At 37.4% G+C, this 20,314-nt stretch overlaps 1 protein-coding gene across 9 annotated transcripts in view; it reads right to left on the bottom strand.

The window, feature by feature from the left end:
- The window catches only part of ULK4 (unc-51 like kinase 4), a 218,383-nt gene that overhangs the window by 91,014 nt on the left and 107,055 nt on the right, over positions 1-20,314 (bottom strand). The window lies entirely within an intron of this gene.

Below are 20,314 nucleotides of genomic sequence, written 5' to 3'. Positions count from 1 at the left end.
TGAAAAGTTAGTAAAAGACTACTTCCTTCCAAAAATGTAGCAACACAAAAGCATTACTCTCTTAATCCCTTGAGTTTCAATGTTTAAAATACCAGAAAACTTAAAAATATCAACTTCTTGCAGCCAAATATAAGAAACTTAAGCCAAAACTTTTTCCTTTTAATCAGAAGAATTCATAGTTAGGTGTAAAATGTTAGGACTTTTAAAAATAGTATTGAGTCTTACCAGTCTCTAATCTCTATATATTCAGAACCAGGAACATTTCCCTTTATACAATATTACTTTTAGTAATAGTATTAATTTTACTCTTATCAGTTTCAGCTTGATAACCGATAATAAGTCATCGTCTACTTTTGTCTCTGTTTGTACACTATCATAAGTATAAAATTAATTCCATATACACATCAGGTGTCTATTTCTATATCAAGGTCAGGCTGGATGGGGCTGTGAGCACCCTGATCTGGCTGTAGGTGCCCCTGTTCACTGTAGAGGCATTGGACCAGATGGCCTTTAAGGGTCTCTTCCAACTCAAAAGATTCTACAATTCTATAATTCTTTTGCTGTTGTTGGACTTAACACATCTGCTTGCTTAGTTTGAAAGAAGTGGATAAGGCAGTGAGAACAAAACATTTATTTACCCACGCTAGTCACAGTAATAACTCACATAGCTTCCAAATACCCAAAATAGGACAAGTTTTTACAAACCTGAGTCTAGATATAAATATCAACCTGAATACATTTCAAATCTCCCCAGGAGGCTCAGGAAATATTGGATCCAATTTTTTCAGACTAAAATCCTAATAGAAGCATACATTCAAAGTGAAAATAACATTAATAGAAAGTCCTATTTCACATATTGCAGCTTTTTCACATGAATCTTCACTTCCAGGCTTCCCTGTCCTATCAAATCTCTCAGTATACTGACATAATACTGACAGAACATGCTGTACCTTCTGTGCCATTTCCTGAAGTAGCCCTTTGAAAAAAAGCACAAATTTGAAGTTGAACAATACAGAAGATAATTGGTCTAAAGTTCAGTGAAGTATCTCTAATACCAAAAGTGACTTCAGTCCTTGAATACAGTCAAACAAACCTCCTCCCTGAAAGTTTCTTCAGAAGATGAATGCCAGTGGCCAGGAACAGTTTATTTTCTGCAGCTCTCTGCTCAGGTATTTATGACCTTCTGTCTCCAATATATTCTTGAAAACAGCAGCAAATTATTCTTCTTTGGGAAAATGTTATTGATCATCTAAGTGCCATAGCTTCTGCAGAATTAGCCTGACTGACTGCCAGCCATCAGCAACCACAAGCAACACGTTTTACTACCCTTCCAAGAATTCACACCAAGTCAACTTACGAATGACATCCAGAGTGATATCTCTGGTTTTATAAGTTGCTTTCTAAATTGGGTCAGGACTAAGCAACAGCACTGCGTTTAGGAAAAGCCACGCTACCCAAATCCCTACCTGTGGCTGTAAGAAATGTTTAAGCAAGAATCTCCTGAGTTTTCTTTCTTTCCCAGTCTGATGAAATTTAGGCTACTGTAAAGTTTGTATTCAGTGCCTCTTCAGAAAGTACTGTTACAATATATAAAGGGCCATGCTATGTGAAAAACAAATGCTTCCTTTAAACATTTATCAGTCGAAGGATTTTTTTTTACAGGCAGAGACTCGGACATCTGCTTTGAGGGAATTAATTTCTGTGTCTGCACTCCAAAACTAAAATCAAATTCTATTATTTACTGTAAATACCATGGAACATACGTGATAAGGTGTAGTGTATTAAAGAAATATATAAGCATTCCCAGCCTACTATTCAACTTAAGGCTCTAGGAATTTTCTGCTGCTACTAGAGCTCTTCAAATTGTATCATGAGAAATGATGAGGAAGAGTGCAATTTCCTACCACTAAAAGAATATATCCAGGATCTCTGAAGTTCAATTCACTTTACATAGCACTCAGAGACATCATTAATGACTTCTATATCCCTATGAATGCTTAAAATACAGCCAGGTGTATTTAAGAGCTATGTTGGAAAGCATAGACACCACATATGGAAAATAGAAAAGAGATACCATAAAGTCATAATACTAAAAATAAATTTGAAGTTATTGCTTACAGATAGCTGAAAGGTAAGAAAAATATTTATTGGAAAGAGCAACATGTTCACCTGTTAATCTATCATCACAGTATCTTCTTAACTCTCAAAAAGAACATTCGGAATGCAATACCTTTCATAAATGCAACAAAAACAATAATTCAATGACTAGGTGTTACTCAAGATAATTATACACACATACATTGAAAATACAAAAATAATAAAAACAAAATACTCTAGACGTTCCAAAATAAGAGATGACTCATATTTTCATGGCAAGTATTTGCTACCACTTCATATATTTTTGAAGTAAACATCTTCTAGTAGAATTCCCCTTTGAAATATGCAATTATAAAAAAAGTTGGTAGTTGTTTGTGATAGCAATCTTTTGCATTTATCAGGTTACTCGTGTTAAAATGAAGCCAACGTTGCTTTTAGTGAAGATCAATTACACTACACAACCCTCTAGTGAAAGACTAATACTGAAGCTGTTACTTGTACTAAAGTAGATGCAACAAAAACCTACATTGCCCTAAATACATACAGACTAGAATTCAAGATGGAAATGTATATTGTGAAAGCAAAACAGTCACTTACTGAATAAAATAATCTTATAAGAAGTGTACTCAGCTGGAATACCAGAGTTTTAATGTATGTATCACAGATGAACTGTGACAAGACACTGGGTTCCAAGAAGCTACAGGTATTACTTACCTAAATCATCACTGATTGCTGATAGAGTAGATTTTAGAGGTCTATAAAAAAAAATACATAACTTCTTCATAATCTATCAAGGAGCAAAGCTGATCTAATTTGTGTGCACAGCACCACAGACTGGATATTTAATGAACAGTGCACTTGACAGCTTTAATAAAACATAGCATTTGCCAGCAGAGATAATTAGAATTGAAGAAGCGAAATTCTAGTGTTTGGCAACACAGATGAAACAACTTCATTAAAATGTACAGCTTCGGCAAATGAAAGGCAGGAAAGCACTGGACCCTGAAGAATCAGCCTTCTCAAAACTAATTGCTTCAGTGCTTAAAAAGGACAGCTATAAAATATCAAGGGCATAACAAGGAAATACTAGTATAAAAAAAGAACCACAGAAGATAAATCAGGCTTTTCAAATGGGACTGCGCTGTATTTAGGCCATTACACTTTTCATTCTCATTTCGAAGGGTTGCATGTTAACAAAAGACATAAGTTGAAGTATTTTTTAAAGCCAGTTAGGTAAGAGGGTATGAATTAGCAAGGTGGGAGTATGAAACTAAGATATGATAGTCTAAAGCTACTGCTTCTCTTCCTTTTAGGATATTAGGGCAGCTTAGGTAGACTGTGGTATTTTAATTACATTTTAGATAAAAGATCAGATAGCAACTGTGGTAAGAAGTTACCAATTTGTGAGACTTCACATACTTGCCTCCAACTCGTTTAACTAAGAATCTAAAAAAACAAAGGCTCTAAATGCTATTTTTGCAGATATGCTGTAATTAAATGTAAGTGCTCCACAGCAGCACTGTTCATTCAGTGTAATCAGAGTGATTAACTGTACAGGGAATCTCCTTCCCAAGCTGACCTATGAGCTATGAATTGAGTTAGGAAGAAAAGAGGACGTAACAAGGAGGAGGTTTGATTTTTCATACAGGAAATCCATTGAAAAATGAAAATTACAGAAGTGAACCACATCCTAACTGCATTTACTAAAAGATGCAATTTTTACTTGATGGTTGACTGACCACCGTTGATGCTCACGAGGACATCACAAGGAGCACAACTTAATACTGCATTCAACCTAGATTACTATGATACAGCATGTTACTTTATATGCATGAAAGAGAGGATCAAAAACTTTTCTGCATGTAACAGTGGTACCACTCTTTAGGAAACCAGTATTATTAGCATGTAGCCTACAAAGGACTTTTACAGTAGCCTATATACTGTTCTTTAGACACATGACAAAGTTCACTGAGAAACAAATTTAAAGCAGCTATGAACAGACTGAATAGGCCTTAAACATTTTGTGGCTTTTGATGCAAAGACCAGTCAATGCATTATCTGAAAGCATTTAAATACAGATCTCTAATTTTAACGCAGTACTATTTTGCTTATTCATGATAAAAGTCAGAAAAAAAAAAAAAACAGTCTAAAATAGACATCTCTCTTGTGATCACGCTTTTCAAAAAATAGTCTTGTTCAAGGGTAGTTTTTACAGAGCTGGTGTTCCTAAATCTTGTCTTATGACATAGGAAAAGCCATAAGGAGCTACCACAAAGCTAGCAAATAATTTCTGGAATAACCATGCTTCTTGGATGGGTCACAACAGTAATACATTCAGTCCACACCTGTAGATGAGAAGTGTTGCAACTTTCAAAGAGAATGCTGCTTAAATACTGAAAAAAATAAAAGCTGTACTCTTAGTCACCAAGTGCTTAAGGAGAGTTGGTTGGGGACAGGGAAATGGGAATCATTTTTAAGAAGTGAAGGACATGGAAGGCCACTGATAAAATCCTAGAGTGTCAAGTATCAGCCAACAGAAAGAGATGGTCATAGATTTTGTTCTCCCACCCAATGCAGCAGGTGATATAAAATTACACAATATTTTTTCAGAAGTACATCAATTTACAAGTATGTTCTCTTACCCAGGTTCAGATTTTCAGACATCTAACAATCTTTTTTTTTTCTTTTTCTAATTCTGAAACTCATTTCTTGTATCCTTTTCATCTCCCCAAGTTCCTTGTTATCTTGGAGACAAGCATGCAATTTTTCTGCACTAATGGTCAGAATCTCATGAGGCGTAAGGAGGAAAGGTGATATTTACAACAAACAAAGCTATAAGGGATGTTGCCTCTGTGGAATGAAAAGATGAAATTCATTGCTTTTAGAAAACCAGTTTCTGTCAAGATCATGCAAGTGCTTCTTTTGTACACCAAACATTAAGAAATGAAAATATCAATAGCCTACTGTCACTTCTCTTCTCAAATCCTACAAGAATAAAAGGCCAAAGAACAAACCCCATTAACTGTGAACAAAGACAGTATTTTTTAATAGCTTGTTAATAGAGTAACTACTTTTCCTCCTTCGTATTTTAACATGTTGGAGGTGGAATAAATCACGCTAAACCAAGAAAGAAAATTTAAGTAGTGAGCTAAGGAACACAAATCCAGCAAGCATGAGGTTTGTAATCAATATAAAGAGAAAAATGCTTAAATCTGCTCAGAATTAGAGGTAGACATCTTCAAAGTTACTAAAAAGGAAACCATATGAAGACTTGTCAACAGTACTACTTTTCACATGATAAAAGGAAAAAGATTCCAGGACACTGAATGTACTTCTGAAATTACAATGTAATACTTTTAGCAGACATTACCAGGGTCCCAAATCCTAAGCAAGAATTCCATTTTGTACCTACTTTCACTTTATATTTATTAGGTAAAGAGAAAAAAAGAAAAAAGGTAAAAAGAAATAAAGAATAAGAAGGAGGGAGGGACGGAGGGAGGGAGGGAGGGAGGGAGGGAGGGAGGGAGGAAGGAAGGAAGGAAGGAAGGAAGGAAGGAAGGAAGGAAGGAAGGAAGGAAGGAAGGAAGGAAGGAAGGAAGGAAGGAAGACGGGAGCACAGAAACTACTGATCTGATTCAGTAAATTTAACGTACAATCTTTGGTCTAATTTTTGGACAAAGGCACAGGATAAATTTTGCTGCTGCACAATAACCAGCCATGCAATCCTACATTCACATTTACAGATGAGGTGCAAAGCAACTCAGCAGTGAATCTCTAAACTAAATACCATCTTTCTTCCTACAGAGATTTACATAAATTTCTGACACCCACAACTTCTCTTTCTGCTTCTGAAAAACATAGAGAAAGGAGAACAAATTCTCAGTGTCAAAGTTCTTTCCTGTCAACAGAGGGGGCTTGAGATTCCTCTCTGCAAGTAGTGCCAAACTCTTATACATCAAAGAAACTGTCAGAATTTCCTATAAGAACATAATTTTCTCCATTATCTAAAAAGGATTACAGCAATTAACCTCCTTAAATTAAGCATTAAAGATAGTGTTTGTGAACAAAGCTTTTCAAAGAAAAACTTGCTCTGAGGAGACGGTGTGGAAAAGAAGCAACACAGATATCCTACTCTGGAGGATATCACTTCATCCTATCAGTGAGGATCCTGGCACTCTGGAAGCGCTCATGGTTTGGAGAGATGGAGCCCCCTGAAAGTAACTGATACCACTGAAGAAGTAACGTTGTGTTTGGTACCATACATCTGTAAATGCCATGGAGACCCTCAAGTATCAGTGACGTGTTTGATCCATAAAGTCACCTGGGAGCTGCAACAAGCCCTTACACAAAGAAGTGTCCATTCCAAAATATTCACTTCTCAGACTTACATTTTCAGCATCAGTACAAAGTTACTTCTTAAACAACTTCAGAAAACAGACAGATACCAATCAACTGACATTCCTTTTCCACACAGACCTTGCTTTGATGTAAATGACAGCCTCTGTGACATTTCAAGGAAAGAAGCTTAGATGAGTGTGGGGAATTTGTTGATGATGTTATTAATTTGGAGAACACAGATTCATTAGACTTACCCAAAGGATAGCATTAAAATTTTTGACTGGGAAAGTTCTGAAGTGTTCAGAATGGAATCTTTTATTTAAATTATACAAGACATATCCTGATTAGGATAATAGGATAGGGCACTAAAATAAGGCACGCATGTAGGACATAGAAAACGTTTCAAATCTCTGCTGAAATTGGGCTAACCCATGGATTTGTACATTGGTCTCCTATCCTCTGATAGCTAATCCATTGTTAGCTTTTAAGGAACAGTCACTGTCTTTTTTCCCCTGAAGAGCACTCACTTTTCTACACCTAAATAATTGCTAAATTAGTAGCTAAATCACAAATTGAAAATGACTCTGTGATTATATCACCCACATAGGTGTGCAAGATCCAGGCTGAAATACCAGCTACATTTTCCTTAACAACTGAAAAAAAAAAAAAAAATTAAAGAAAAAAGAAGAAAAAAAGTAGACTTTTCTTTAAAAGTAGAAACGCAAAGGAAAAATATCCATTGTCCTTAATCTCAAATTGAATATTTCACTCTTCTCATTCACAGACTATCTTAAAACTCAGCTATGCTGCAGAAAAAGGTGTTGAACATGAGGTCACAGGCTGACAGAGTAACACAGAGAAGTTGAACCTTGAGTGTGGAAAGGTTGCTTTTTCCTACAAGAACTTAGTTTGGTTGAGGGGAGATGTCAAACATAGCAGGAAAGATATATTAACATAACTAAGTTTTTTATTTTACCCTTTGTTTTATGCTTTCTGCTCTTGAAGTACTATTTAGTTCACAGCACTTATTTTTTCCCATAAATTCACCTTTACATAGTAAAAGCAAGAGAAAACATTGATAATTATTTTAATTCAAACTACTTGAAAAAATAAGGAGCTGTTCCAACAAAAGGAAGCATCTGCTGAATATTCTGTTACTGAGATGACAATCTTAGTACCTGGGGAAAAGAAAACTGAGAAGGGATCTGGTTATATTTATAAATATCTAAAGGGGAGTGAGAGGCAAACGGATGAGGACAGGCTCATCTTGGTGATGTGTAGTGACAGGACAAGGAGCAGCAGCCTAAAACTTGAACACCAAAACTTCCATACGAACGTGGAAGAACTTCTTTAGGTAAGGGTGACGGAGCAGTGGAACAGGCTGTCCAGAGAGACTGTGGAGTCTCCTTCTATAGAGATATTCAAGACCTGTCTGGACACCTACCCATGTGACATATTGTAGGGAACCTGCTTTAGCAGGGGGGTTGGACTCTTATTGCTTGCAGTCTCTTCCAACCCCTGCAATTCTGTGATTCCGTGATATTATTATTTTTTCACTTCTATTTAGGAATTATCTAAATAGTTAATATATAGTCTGAAAGACTCTGGGTAAATTCTGCCTTCTTCTCTACCTTTTTAAGGCAGTCCTTTTAATCCCAGACATATGTTCCTTACGGTTTTGTACATTCACAGAGGGGCTTATTTAGAAAACAAACACGTTCAGCAATCAAACTATGAGCTATCAGCACTTCACTCAGTCCTAAGGATATATACTATATGTACCAATGTTCTAGCAAATTCAGCTCCCAGCTCCTCCCTCTCAAGGTACTCCTGTAAGAGCAAACCACATCTCCTGTTAGCCGATACCCAGGCACCAAGCCACCAGGCAGGAAACAGGTGAGGGCAAACAATGCTCCTCACTGATCTGACCGGCAGAAGTACTGAAAAGAAATGCAGCTAGCACTGTTATCACACAGGACAGTGTGTATTTCTTTCATGTTCCAGCCGTGGGCTTAGGCGGACAAGCAATTCTGCTCTGAGCAAACTATAATCACACTGTGGTACTATGTAGACAAGCAAGAGAAATTATAAGCTGTTTGCTAGCTATATATGAAAGCTACCCCTACTAAAATAGTGGTTAAGGGTCAATAGAAAATTGCTAAACTACTACTTATAATCACGGTGCTTCTTGTACCATTACACTCAAGCATCAGCTCTCACCAAGAAAGTTATTTAATAAAGAATGAAATTCATGCACACCCCACAGAAATATTACAGAGAGACTTCATTTGGCATGTCTTTTCTTTAATATCCACGGTCAAGGGAAGACGACCTGCCAGGGCCCAATACATAAGTTATAACAACTCCCTTTCAAATCACCAGTCTTCTCCCTCCCTGCTGACACTGCAGAAGGTTGCAGCATCTCCTCAGTTTCAGCACTATTGTTTTCAGAAGACTGGACAGTGAAAACAAGCTTCAATATGATCATGTATTTGGGATATTTTAATTAGCTGATTTAGGACCATAAACATATGCTAATCTTCACTGTAATCAAATTATAAAATATTTACAAATCCAGGAAATTAAAAATATTTTTTGGTGTATTACAGTGTCTCTGTGAAATACAAGGAAAGGTTACATGGTAACTCTGGACTTTCATCTTCCATAAATTACTGGTATATCATCTCTACTCTCAACCCCCTCAAGTTAAGGCACCTTGGTAAACAGTATGTAGGCTACACAAATACTCTTCACACCCCATGTGTCACAGTGCTATCTTGGTGCTCATTCAACTCAAAGATGAATCATCACCATCTTATGCCAAGTTGTGCCTATATAGCCTACAGAAAAAAAGAGCTGAGATGATGGTGAAAAATCAATGGTCTGAACCAACTTGAACTCTGGTACTAGGGCAAAGATTCAGAATTTGAAGTTCAGATTGAAATTTATACTAGTCCTGTGTGTATGCTTCTGTGAAACTTTTGATTAAAGCTCTCTATGTGGATTGCACATGTGTCTTTTAAAGACAGCTTTAAGTGTTTCCTACCTCTCAATGTCAGTTTACAAAAAAAAAAAAAAAAGTATTTGTGATATCTAGGCTAAAAGACTGCAGGGTTCACAGGCACCAGAAACCTCATTGCTCTCAGAGAAACAAAAAACCACACTGGTGAACAGCTGGAAGGCATAGTTTGGATTCATAGCCTCAGCCATGGAAGTTATATTGTCCAGCCACTGGATTTCATTGATATTTGAAAACAACAGTTTCCTTAGCTGGCAGTGGTCTGCTAGTAATGCTGACTATGAAACAGCATCTAAACAGGAACTGATGAGAAGTTAAATAGAGAAAGAAATGATAGTTAACAAGAATAAAAAATAATAATCAAATCCAACTTGGAATATGGGGTTTATAATAATATATATGCATGGTAAAAGATCACTGTTCTTATCAACTTAAAAGGGTATCTGCGTTTAGTCATCAGTAACAACATCCATGTTTCCACAAAGCAGCTACTATGATATATAACTCACAGACATAAAGCACTAACAGTTCCTATCATTTAGGATAATAAACTCTGAAGAAAAGGCAGAAAATAGAAACAGCTTCACTAAATAAACAAAAAGAGCCTAGCACAATGAGTTTTGGAGTGGCCTAAGTCTTGCTCCCATGCTGGCAACCTTGATCATGCCAGGCAGAACATAGTTTGCAAAATCTGTGGTACAGATATTCTCACAGCCCTACACAGTCAGCTGCTGCTCCTTGGTACTCTCAAAGCTCTCTGTATTGCCCAGCATAAGCTGAGCACCGCTTCCAAAAACTCTCACTCTTGGTTCTGAATCAACTCCAACATTTCAAATAGGAGCAAGGGTACAACTTTGGATTTAAAAGCTGGGACCAACCCAGACCTACAAGAATACAAGGAAAGAATAACAATTCTGCTACTCAGAAGCATTTGCAAAGCACTATCGGGTGCCATGACTTAAAATAAAGTATACTTCTTGCTACCACATATCTTCTCACCCGTAATTTATTCCCTTTTTTTTTAATATACAATATTCAATAATGAATAACATCAGCAAAATGGAAAACTGTTCTAAATACGCCTCGCTTCTTTCCCTGAGGAAGTTCTTCTGCTTTTTACTATTACTGTTATAAACAATTTGTTGGACTCCACTTCTAATCTGCACATCTTTCCAAGGCAATCTACAAATGGTTTATTTTAATTTTCTTCATATTCTCATCCCACTCACTCCAGTGCATGTCTATTTAGGTGCCTACTGCATCGATTCAACAAATGAACTTCAGGTATCCAAGTCTGAAAATCGGTACAGGTTACAAAAATAAATTCTGGTCGTGGAGAGATACTCCACTCATCACAGCACACTGTCTTCCGAGCACAGGTTGCATTCACAAACTCCTGCTTTTGGTCACTGTTCAGGAAGTTACTCCTGGAAACACAGGAGACAGACACATTGAGAAGGCACTGCAAAGGTGATTCTTTCAAGCGCCAAGGAACGTGAGCTTTTCTTGCCCCTCCACTTAGTTCTTTTCAGTAGAAATCAAATACTTAATGATTATAATTTATGTCTATTGCTTTACAAGGAAGACAAGAAACAAAATACTTAGTATATATGCCTATATATACATATATACTATATATACACACATTTTCTTGCCAATTATTTTAACTATGATGTACAACACTCAAGTGAAATGTGCTTAGCGATATTTGAAAATGTATCATACGAGGTTCTACGTCATTTCAAAACAGAGCCAGACTTTCAGCATTTCACAACACATTTATACCTCAGGGTCCACACTGAGACACTCCCTAACTTCTCACACTACCTGCACCCCACAGTGGTTCACAGCCTCATACAAAGTGTACGAGACTGAAGATCTGTTTCACTCGAAGGGTGGTGAGGCACTGGAACAGGTTGCCCAAGGAGGCTGTGGATGCCCCATCCCTGGAAGCATTCAAGGCCAGGCTGGATGTGGCTCTGGGCAGCCTGGTCTGCTGGCTGGTGACCCTGCACATAGCAGGGGGTTGGAACTAGATGATCTTTGACCCAGGACATTCTATGATTCTATGATTCTATTTCTCCACATTGTAAGTGAAAGCCTAAAAGCCTGTGCTAAAAAGAAAAATTTAATAAACACAACTTCAGTAGGAGATGGTGAGAGATGCAATTAAAACATCATGCCTGGTAGTCAAAATGTTTTCTCTGAGCCTGAGAGATCCACTGTAGATCATTCCCTGTGGGTGGTTCTGAACCAGGGTCTGCACATGGCCCCTTCCCCTGAGACATTCCTCATTAACTGAGCTCTGTCTCCCTTCTCTGCAACCCTAACACTTTGTGCAGAAATTTGACCTTGAGTTCAAGATGCCTTCATCAGAGAAACCTATATCCTAATTGGAATAATATCACAAAACATATAGCCCTACAACCTCCTTCTTCCAACACCACATTCAGGTCTTGAAAACCACAAAACCACGACCAGCTCCCACAGGGGAGATGCTGCTGCTCTTCCCTAGCTATCTACAGATAGGGTAATTTTATTCTCATATGAGCTCACAGCCTGAAAAGGAGCTGGATGCTTTTAGATCAAAGTAGCATTTTGATGCTAAGAGAGACATAAAATACCATTGGGAATTACTTTTATTATCACTAGGGGCCAGACAGAAATGTTATCCCATATACAATGTCACACAATGTCCCTACACTATACTGCACTATAATAGAAAAGAATATGAAAAAAATAAAATTGCACTACTGGATTAAGATAGCACAGAAACGTATTTTATATGAACTCACTAATATATTGATTTTGTTAGGTGCTTGTAATAAACAAAAGAGTTAAATTTTAATTAGTCATACTTCATTTAAAAGTAATTAAGGTTATGACATTAGTGTTTTACTTCATTTCACTCCAACTATCTTCATGAACAGTTATTCTCACTGAAAAATACGTACAATAGATGTGAGAGGAAATAAAAGGCTGAAAGAGGAAAAGAGCTAAAATATATCAAACTGGTAAATGAAACTTAAAAAAAAAAAAAAAAAAAAAAAAAGCAGAGAGAGGAGAGTGGTGTTATTAGCCATTTTCATACCCTAATGGAACATGCAACTTTCAGCCTGTTACTGAGAGTGGGTCTGTGGCAAAGAGCCCAAATGAGGTCTGAGAAAGGATAATGTACCTTTAATGATTGAAATAGCAAGAAAATTAAATCTAATCATGTTTCATTAGGCATACTCTAGCTCCCATTTTTACTAAATTATTTTATTATGATTTCCCAACTGTCTGTTGAAATAACCTTTTACAGCAATTTAATTCGCCATCATAAACAAGTCTCATTGCTCACAATGAAGTCCCCTGGGATTAGTGTGAGGAGATGGATAACCTACGCCTTGCCAATCCTGCAGCCACTAAGGTAACCACTCCGGGAGACAAAGATTTTTGTTTTCCTATTTGTGCCTGAGATCATTAAGATATAATTAGAAATGTATTCATGAGTAACAGAGCGCCTGTTACGGAGATGCGTTTGCCTATCGAGCATCTTCTCCACCAGTCTTTAATAAGGAGGGCAGCAGGAATAATCCCCACTTCTCTCTCTGGAGAGTTCTACATTAAATGGACTGCATTAGACATCCCTCTCTCTCCCCCTTTTTTAATGGCATCTTATTCAGGCATCCAGTATTTTCTCAGACTCCATTGTTACCATCAGCAGCGCTACTCTGCTTTCAGCAATATGCTCCTGCAGTGCCATCCAGATGTGAGCCCTAAAGATAGCTACGTGCCCTGAATTTAAATCCTGCTCCACAACTTCTTGCAGGGCAAACAAATGTGGGACTTTGCAATATTTAGTTGATGTAAATAATAGACTGCCTGCAGAATAGTCCTCGACTCTGCACAGCAATGAGAGGAACTACCAGCCCTTGTGCAGCTCCCTTTGCTTGCTGCTTGCTTTACTCAAATGAGTAGAGTACCTCAGAGAAATACATTTTGTCCTTGTAGACAATTTAATTCCAAGCTTGATATTTAATTACCTGACATTGCAACGAAAAATTAGAAGCAACGTCACCCACCGAGCACAGCTGCCAGAGAGACCAATGTAACTTTCTCAGTCTGCAGAACAAAAGCTGTCAGTCACCATATTTAATACCACAATGTTCATATAGATTAATGTTTCAGTTGGTAGGCAGGAGTTTGAAAGCAACCAAGTAAATTAAACAAAAAAAGAAAACCATTCTAGAGCACAGCCTTTCTTCCTGCAGGCATATGGATAGTAAACAGCTTGCTCAAAGCAAGCAAGGGGCAGGAACTGAACCCTGCAATGGGCACAAGGGAACTGAAAGACAAACCTACAAGTAAAAAAGGAGGTTGAAAAAATATCAGCTGACTGCTTGAGACAATGCTAATGCTTACAGTTGTAATTAGAAAGTTACAGTGGGTAAACTAAGATTGGATCGTTGCAGGTTTAATCTTTTTACGTATATTTGACAACAGATCTATTTTAGCATAATAGTGATTTTTGAACTTACCTACAAAAACACTTTACAACACAACATATTTTAGTAATCAAGTAATGCGAGCCATCGAGTAATCGACTGTAATTAAAAACAAAGTAAAAAGCAGAATAGTCAAGATTTAAACTGTTTTACTTCAAGAAAGAGCGACACTAAAATCTAATCATCATCCCTCAACATGAGCTTTTTGAGAAGACTTTAACATAAGGAATGCATTACACATGACTGTACTCAAAACAGACAAATTTCCAGGTAAATGATCAGAGTTCAGAAGCAAAAAATATGGAACCCCTGCCAGCCAGAAGCCATTCACAGACATCCAATATTCTTTTGCAAGTGCTATTGTGAAGCACACAATCACTTACTACATTAGTCATCAGAATGCAGTTGGTCAATAAATGTACAGTCAGCAACTGCCTCATTTTTACATCAGTGTTCTTTCAGATGAGAGCAGGAGATACACCACAGCTATTTGGCAGAAGAGTGTTAACGTCACCGTAAAATTTCAGTCACAGAATCAATAACTCCTGTTCTGTAAAATAAGGAGCTCAGATTTACTTCAGTATCTATTTTTTTAAATGCCTTCTCTTTGCCTTGACAGCTGTAGGAACAGTAAATCACCAGGCTGCTCTTAATCACAATGACAGACACAACGTCTGGAAGGTATGAGATTTTGCTTCAGTGTTGCTTCAACACCAAAAAGAAAAAAATGTAGGAACAAATCACTCTGGGTGAATGTCTTCATTGATAGTGATTCACTTCTCAGTGACCCATTTAAAACATCTATGGTGTGGTCATGATTTTTCCCCATAATTTCTAAATCACAAAAGATGCACCGGATGCTAGACTTGCAAAGCATCATGTGTTAGGAAGATGTGACGTTTACACCTTCTGCAGCATCTGTGCTCCACGTGTTTGCAGCACAGTGCTGCAGCCCCTCCTACTCACAAGGTCTGAAGGTGCCTCTTGGTGCCATCTGTAAGCAACTGGCTATGCTGATGTGGAGGAAAGGCTGCAGGGCTGCACTCTGGCCAGCTTCAGGGTATGCAGCAGTTGCAAATGAACTGCCCTGTTACCCTGCAACATTATCACCCTGCTCCCACACCTCTTCCAGGGCTCAAAATCAACTACATATCTCCCGTGACCAGGCACATTTCTTCTCTTTTACATCATGATTCAGTATGGAGAGCACTGTTATCAGCTCACAAAGTGCTGAGAGTTCTAACATAAATCAATGATACATCTACATATTGGCTTACGCCTATGAGGGTCATTACAATGGTCCACAACATCAGAGGCAGATGCCAGGTGGTGTGGCAGTAGAGGTTGAACCTTCCCACCAATATTCCATTACATGTTGTTGCTGTGGGAGAAATGGCAGCAGAGGAGCAATCTGACACAATGGTGTCTGACACAGAAGTGCATATGAAGCAAAGGTGTGGAACCTCCTCGAAGAAAAAATGACACCCATCAACATTTATTGACAGTTACTGAATGTTTATGGAGACCCAGCAGTGGATGTGAGCACAGTGAGGTGGTGGGTGCTGCGTTTCAGCAGGGGCAACAGTGGCTCACATCCACTGGTACAGGTTTTTATGAACACAGCACACAGGCTCTTGTTCATCACAGGCAAAAACACATAGCTAACAGACGTAAGTATGTTGAAAAATACTGTTTTATAGCTGAGAATTCGCTCTGTCAAACAGTGTTGCCATGCTCTTTGTGTCTTTTGTAATTTTCATGCAAATAAATAGGAGGCATTACTTTGGAGTTACCCACCGTGTGCATATGCATATATGTGAGTGAAGTAATATCACAAAATTACAAATGGATTATAGGAAAAGAATGAAACAAATGCGTCCAAAGTGCAGGCACTGTGATACTGAGAGTGGAAAAAAAAAAGCCTACAGAACAGTAGGTGAGAATTGCCAATTGCTGATGCAGTCAGGTCAGGAACATAGAGGATAAAGGATTGATAATTTTACTCGCAGTGGAGTCAGCTAACATTCCAGAAGATTAACTACTTTTGTGGCATCATTTGAATTAAAAGGCAGGAGAAAACCAGAAGAGGAGATTTAGACTGAATATAAGGAAAAAGGTTTTGTTGGTGTTTTTTTTTTATTTTTTTATTTTTATTTTTTTTATTACAGTAAGGATGGTGATGCATTGGCCCAGGTTGCCCAGAGAGGTGGTAGAAGCCCCATCTCTGAAGACATCCAAGGTCAGACTGGACCAGGCTCTGAGCACCTGATGGAGCTGTAGGTGTCTCTGTTCATTGCAGGGCAGTTGGACTAAATGACTCATAAGGGTCCCTTCCAAATCAGATGATTCTATAATTCTAAACGCTGAATACTCCTCAATTTGTGTCTTGAAGGGGAGGGACGTGACCAAAGTGAAAAGAAATTGGGAAATATTCTGAGAAAGCAAGAAGAATGATTGAAAGTGTGGAACAGCTTCCATTTTTAAAACATTCAAATAATAATGGCTTTTTAGTTCAGAGAATGGTTTTAGAAAGCAGATGAGAAACTGAGATTTATAAAATTGGGAATGAATCTTCATCCACTTATGTCAATGCCCACACGTAATCCCTGCTGGATTTAAAGGACTGAAAAAAAAGCTTATTATTAAGTACTCTACGTGCAACTAGAAGTGAGAGCTTGAATAGGAACTTTATGACAAAACTTGTTTGTCAATTCTCAGAATGACTGTTGATCTGTATGTAATACATGTACTCATTAACATCAACACATTTGAATCCAATCAAATAATCAGTACAGATGGAAAATTACCCTCGTAAATCAAAATTAGCACTGTTTACTTTTAATCTGCTATTTTATCAAAGAAATACTCTTCCTTCAGAAAAGAAGTCAATCAGTTTAAGTCATTAAAAATAATCTGGGTTTCACACAGAAGTAGAAATGGGAAGATGACCTTCTATAGTTAATATATAGTTAAGCTAAAAGCTTAACATACTAAAAGGTTCCCACACATACTAGAAGCCTGCTTAGCCCAACAACCCATCTACAGCACTTTGGCAATAGCAGTCCTACAGCACAAACCAGGTACACAGAACACTGTCCAGCCTCCAGGAATTCACAGCCCAAAGACTTTAATCCAGAAGCAGATCTTTTGAACAGAAATAGATCTCAATGGAGTTTTCTTCCATGAACTTGTCTAGCCTTCTGGAGAATTCACACACCCTGAGTTCACAGCTGAACTTCACCCTACAGGAAGTTGTGTCTGCTTTTGTCATTTTTTTTTAAGATACCAACTACAAGTTTTCTTTCGTTCTTATAATACACTTCTTATATTAGGCGATACAGTGAGCAGGAATGCAGTTCCCTATTCACCTCTACAAGCCTCTATGACTACGTGCTATCATACTTCCCCCTCAATCATCACCTTTCCAGATCAAAGTCTACAGAAGAATAATTTCTTCTACAGTGGCCTGTCCAGACCTTTGATCACCCGCATCTCTTTTCTGTGGTTTTTGCAGTTTCTTTGTAACCTTTATGAGGCAGGAAACCTGAAATTCACAGATGGATTACTCCAGCACAAAGTGGTTGGTTTGGATTTTTTTTTTGTTTCCTAACCACAGTATCTCATTCCAGACTGATAACAGCCCTACATCACCACCTATGTAGAGTCAGCAGTGCCAATAGCAGACACTGCTCAGTGCTTCTGAACACGTAGAGGTTTCAGGGTTGCTCTGAAAATTAAACTGGAAGTGAGTGTCAAAAAAACCTGTGAGGATTTTAATTACAAAGATACGATATCTTGAAGGTTATGCACAACACTTCTATTTTAAAAAGCTGCAATAGACTGTGATGAAAGAGTATGTGAATACTAAAGAGCTTTATGATTACAGGGAAAAAAAAAATACAAAACTGTTGAAGCATCTGGAAACTCTGCACTGTAAACTTTTTAAGACTTTAAACACTTGTAATTTCAAGAAAAATAGAAGAGACTTTGCACACCAGTTGTGTCCTGGGGCAGTCTCCAGTGGCAAACAGTCCTGCCCCTCTCTGCTGCTGCTGCTTTCATCAAGAAACGTAGCTGAGTACACTTCTGCTTTAAGTTCCCAAAGCTAAGAAACCGATCTGATGGTCAAAACAAAATTCCAAATTAAGTGCCCACCAAAAGGCCAAAACCTCCTCTCATTCAGTCTGAAGCAGGCAAACAGTAAGTTTTTCCTGGAATAGTCTAGATAGGGGAACTTGCTATATAAACTCACATCATAAAATGAAGTTGTACAAAATATAATATAAGGCTATAAACAGAAACGAAACAATACCTAAAAGAAATAAAAATTCCCAATAAGGGTAAAAGAATAATGTACTTTTAAAAATTTTATAAAAAAATCTTTTGAACTACGGATGGACTGATTCGAGCCATCCCTTACTTAACATGAGGAAATCACAGGTTTTTAAAGGATATCTGAAATGCAGAGAAGAACTATGAAAATACTTAATATGTTAGTTTAAACAACTACCTATTATTAAATTAAGTATTCCTTCATTTTACTTTTTCTTTTTGTGCATTTTTTTCTTCTAAACACGCTCGTCTTCCTCAGTACTTATTTCAGATGTTCTATGCATCTTAATTCATCAAGAAGTGAAACACCAATAAAGACAGGTATTAGTTTAAGTAGGCTTGTTTTCATTCACTATCACATTCTACTGCTTCCCCATAACCCATTTATACAACTGCCTTAATACCTACTGCACTTCAAGAATCAGCCCTTCCTTCTAACCTCAGGGAGAACTCAACATATGGGGTTTTCTCTATCAGTGTCTCACAAACAAACACAAGGAAAATAATTCATTATGAATCATTACAAAAGCATTTTAGCTTTGATGAGATGTATACACTGCAGATTATTCTCCTGAATATGAAAATCCACTGTTATTTGCTGAATTAAGCTAGATTAAGCAAACGAAGGCATGGTATACAAGGAATCAACAGCAACATCTATTGGAAACAGTCAAACTTCAAGCTATATATCGGAGAAGTTAGGAAGCTTTTTTACTACAAAATGTGAAGACATCTATACATAAAAAAAATGGAACATTAATAAGACAGCAAGAAACAAAGTTATGTCAGAAAATGACGTGCACACAAACTGCACACATTCCTCATCGTTATGTATGTAGGTCACTCCAAAAGTAATGCCTATTTATTTCCATGGAAACAACAACAAAGAGTGCAATAACACTATTTGATAGAACAAGTTCTCAACCACACAATACCAAGGATGTCTATCAGAAAAACAGACACCATTTACCAGCACTCAGCAAGTCTAAAAATACAAAAACTTCACAGGCCTATAGAAGAAGGGGTTGGTATTTCAGAAAAAGAAATGGTGCTTTTAAGTTTGAATTTGTCCCTTGAACCTGACGTGTTCAACAGGGGGGGTGGGTGAGGGAAGTAACAAAACACCAACCACAAACACAAGTAAACCTGAAAACCTGTAATAGGATGCTTTGATTCCTTAAGCATGTTGCCAGCTTTGCCTAAGCTAGTAGAGGTACCTACCAGAACATCGTCGTTTTACCTGTTTGTATACAGTGAATTGGATCAGGTAAAGACCATTACCATTAATCATGTTCATTTTTTTCCCCTACCAATGACAGCATCAAACAAAACATATGGGAAAAATTCACTATACTTACATATAAACTTATAAAATAATTAACAATTTGAGGTTCAGAGATTCAGAGATATACAACTTACATGACATCAGAGATCACTGGAAAAAAAAAACAAAAAAACAAAAAAACCCAACCCTCATACCAGAAAACTTAATTTCTGGACTACAAAGAAGGAAGGTAATGGCAGCACCTGAATTCGAATAGCCAACCCACTGTTGCAGAGCAGAAACCATTTTGTAGTGCTGTGTGCAGTGAAGAACATCAAATGAATTAGCAGCCTGCTCTACGTTTTCCAGTTTGATGGATCATGAAGTCTCTATTGAGAACACACAAATCATTTAATCAATCATGATACTCTCACACCAATTATTTACTCACATGATTACAGACTCAAAGGATTGAATTTGATCTGCCCTTAATTATGCTAATTAGGCTTGATTCTTTCTTCATCATAGCTACTGCTTCTGGAAGCAGACTTGTTCATCTTTACAACTGGCACACAAAAATAGGGAGCACCCCCATCCAAAGCAGAGACTTGTGACACCTCTAAATTTCAAGTGCACTAATCAGGAGACAGTAAATACTAGGTTACTTTGAACCCAAACCTAAGTCTATTTAAGCAGCCCATCCAAGAACAACATATTATCATTTTGTAGCACCCTAAAGGCACAGCCAAACCAACACATAACCATTTCACAAAA

Source organism: Phasianus colchicus, chromosome 6 (assembly GCF_987193195.1).
Source record: "Phasianus colchicus chromosome 6, bPhaCol1.hap1.1, whole genome shotgun sequence".
NCBI classification, from domain to species: domain Eukaryota; kingdom Metazoa; phylum Chordata; class Aves; order Galliformes; family Phasianidae; genus Phasianus; species Phasianus colchicus.
This window is presented reverse-complemented; position numbering and strand designations above follow the sequence as displayed.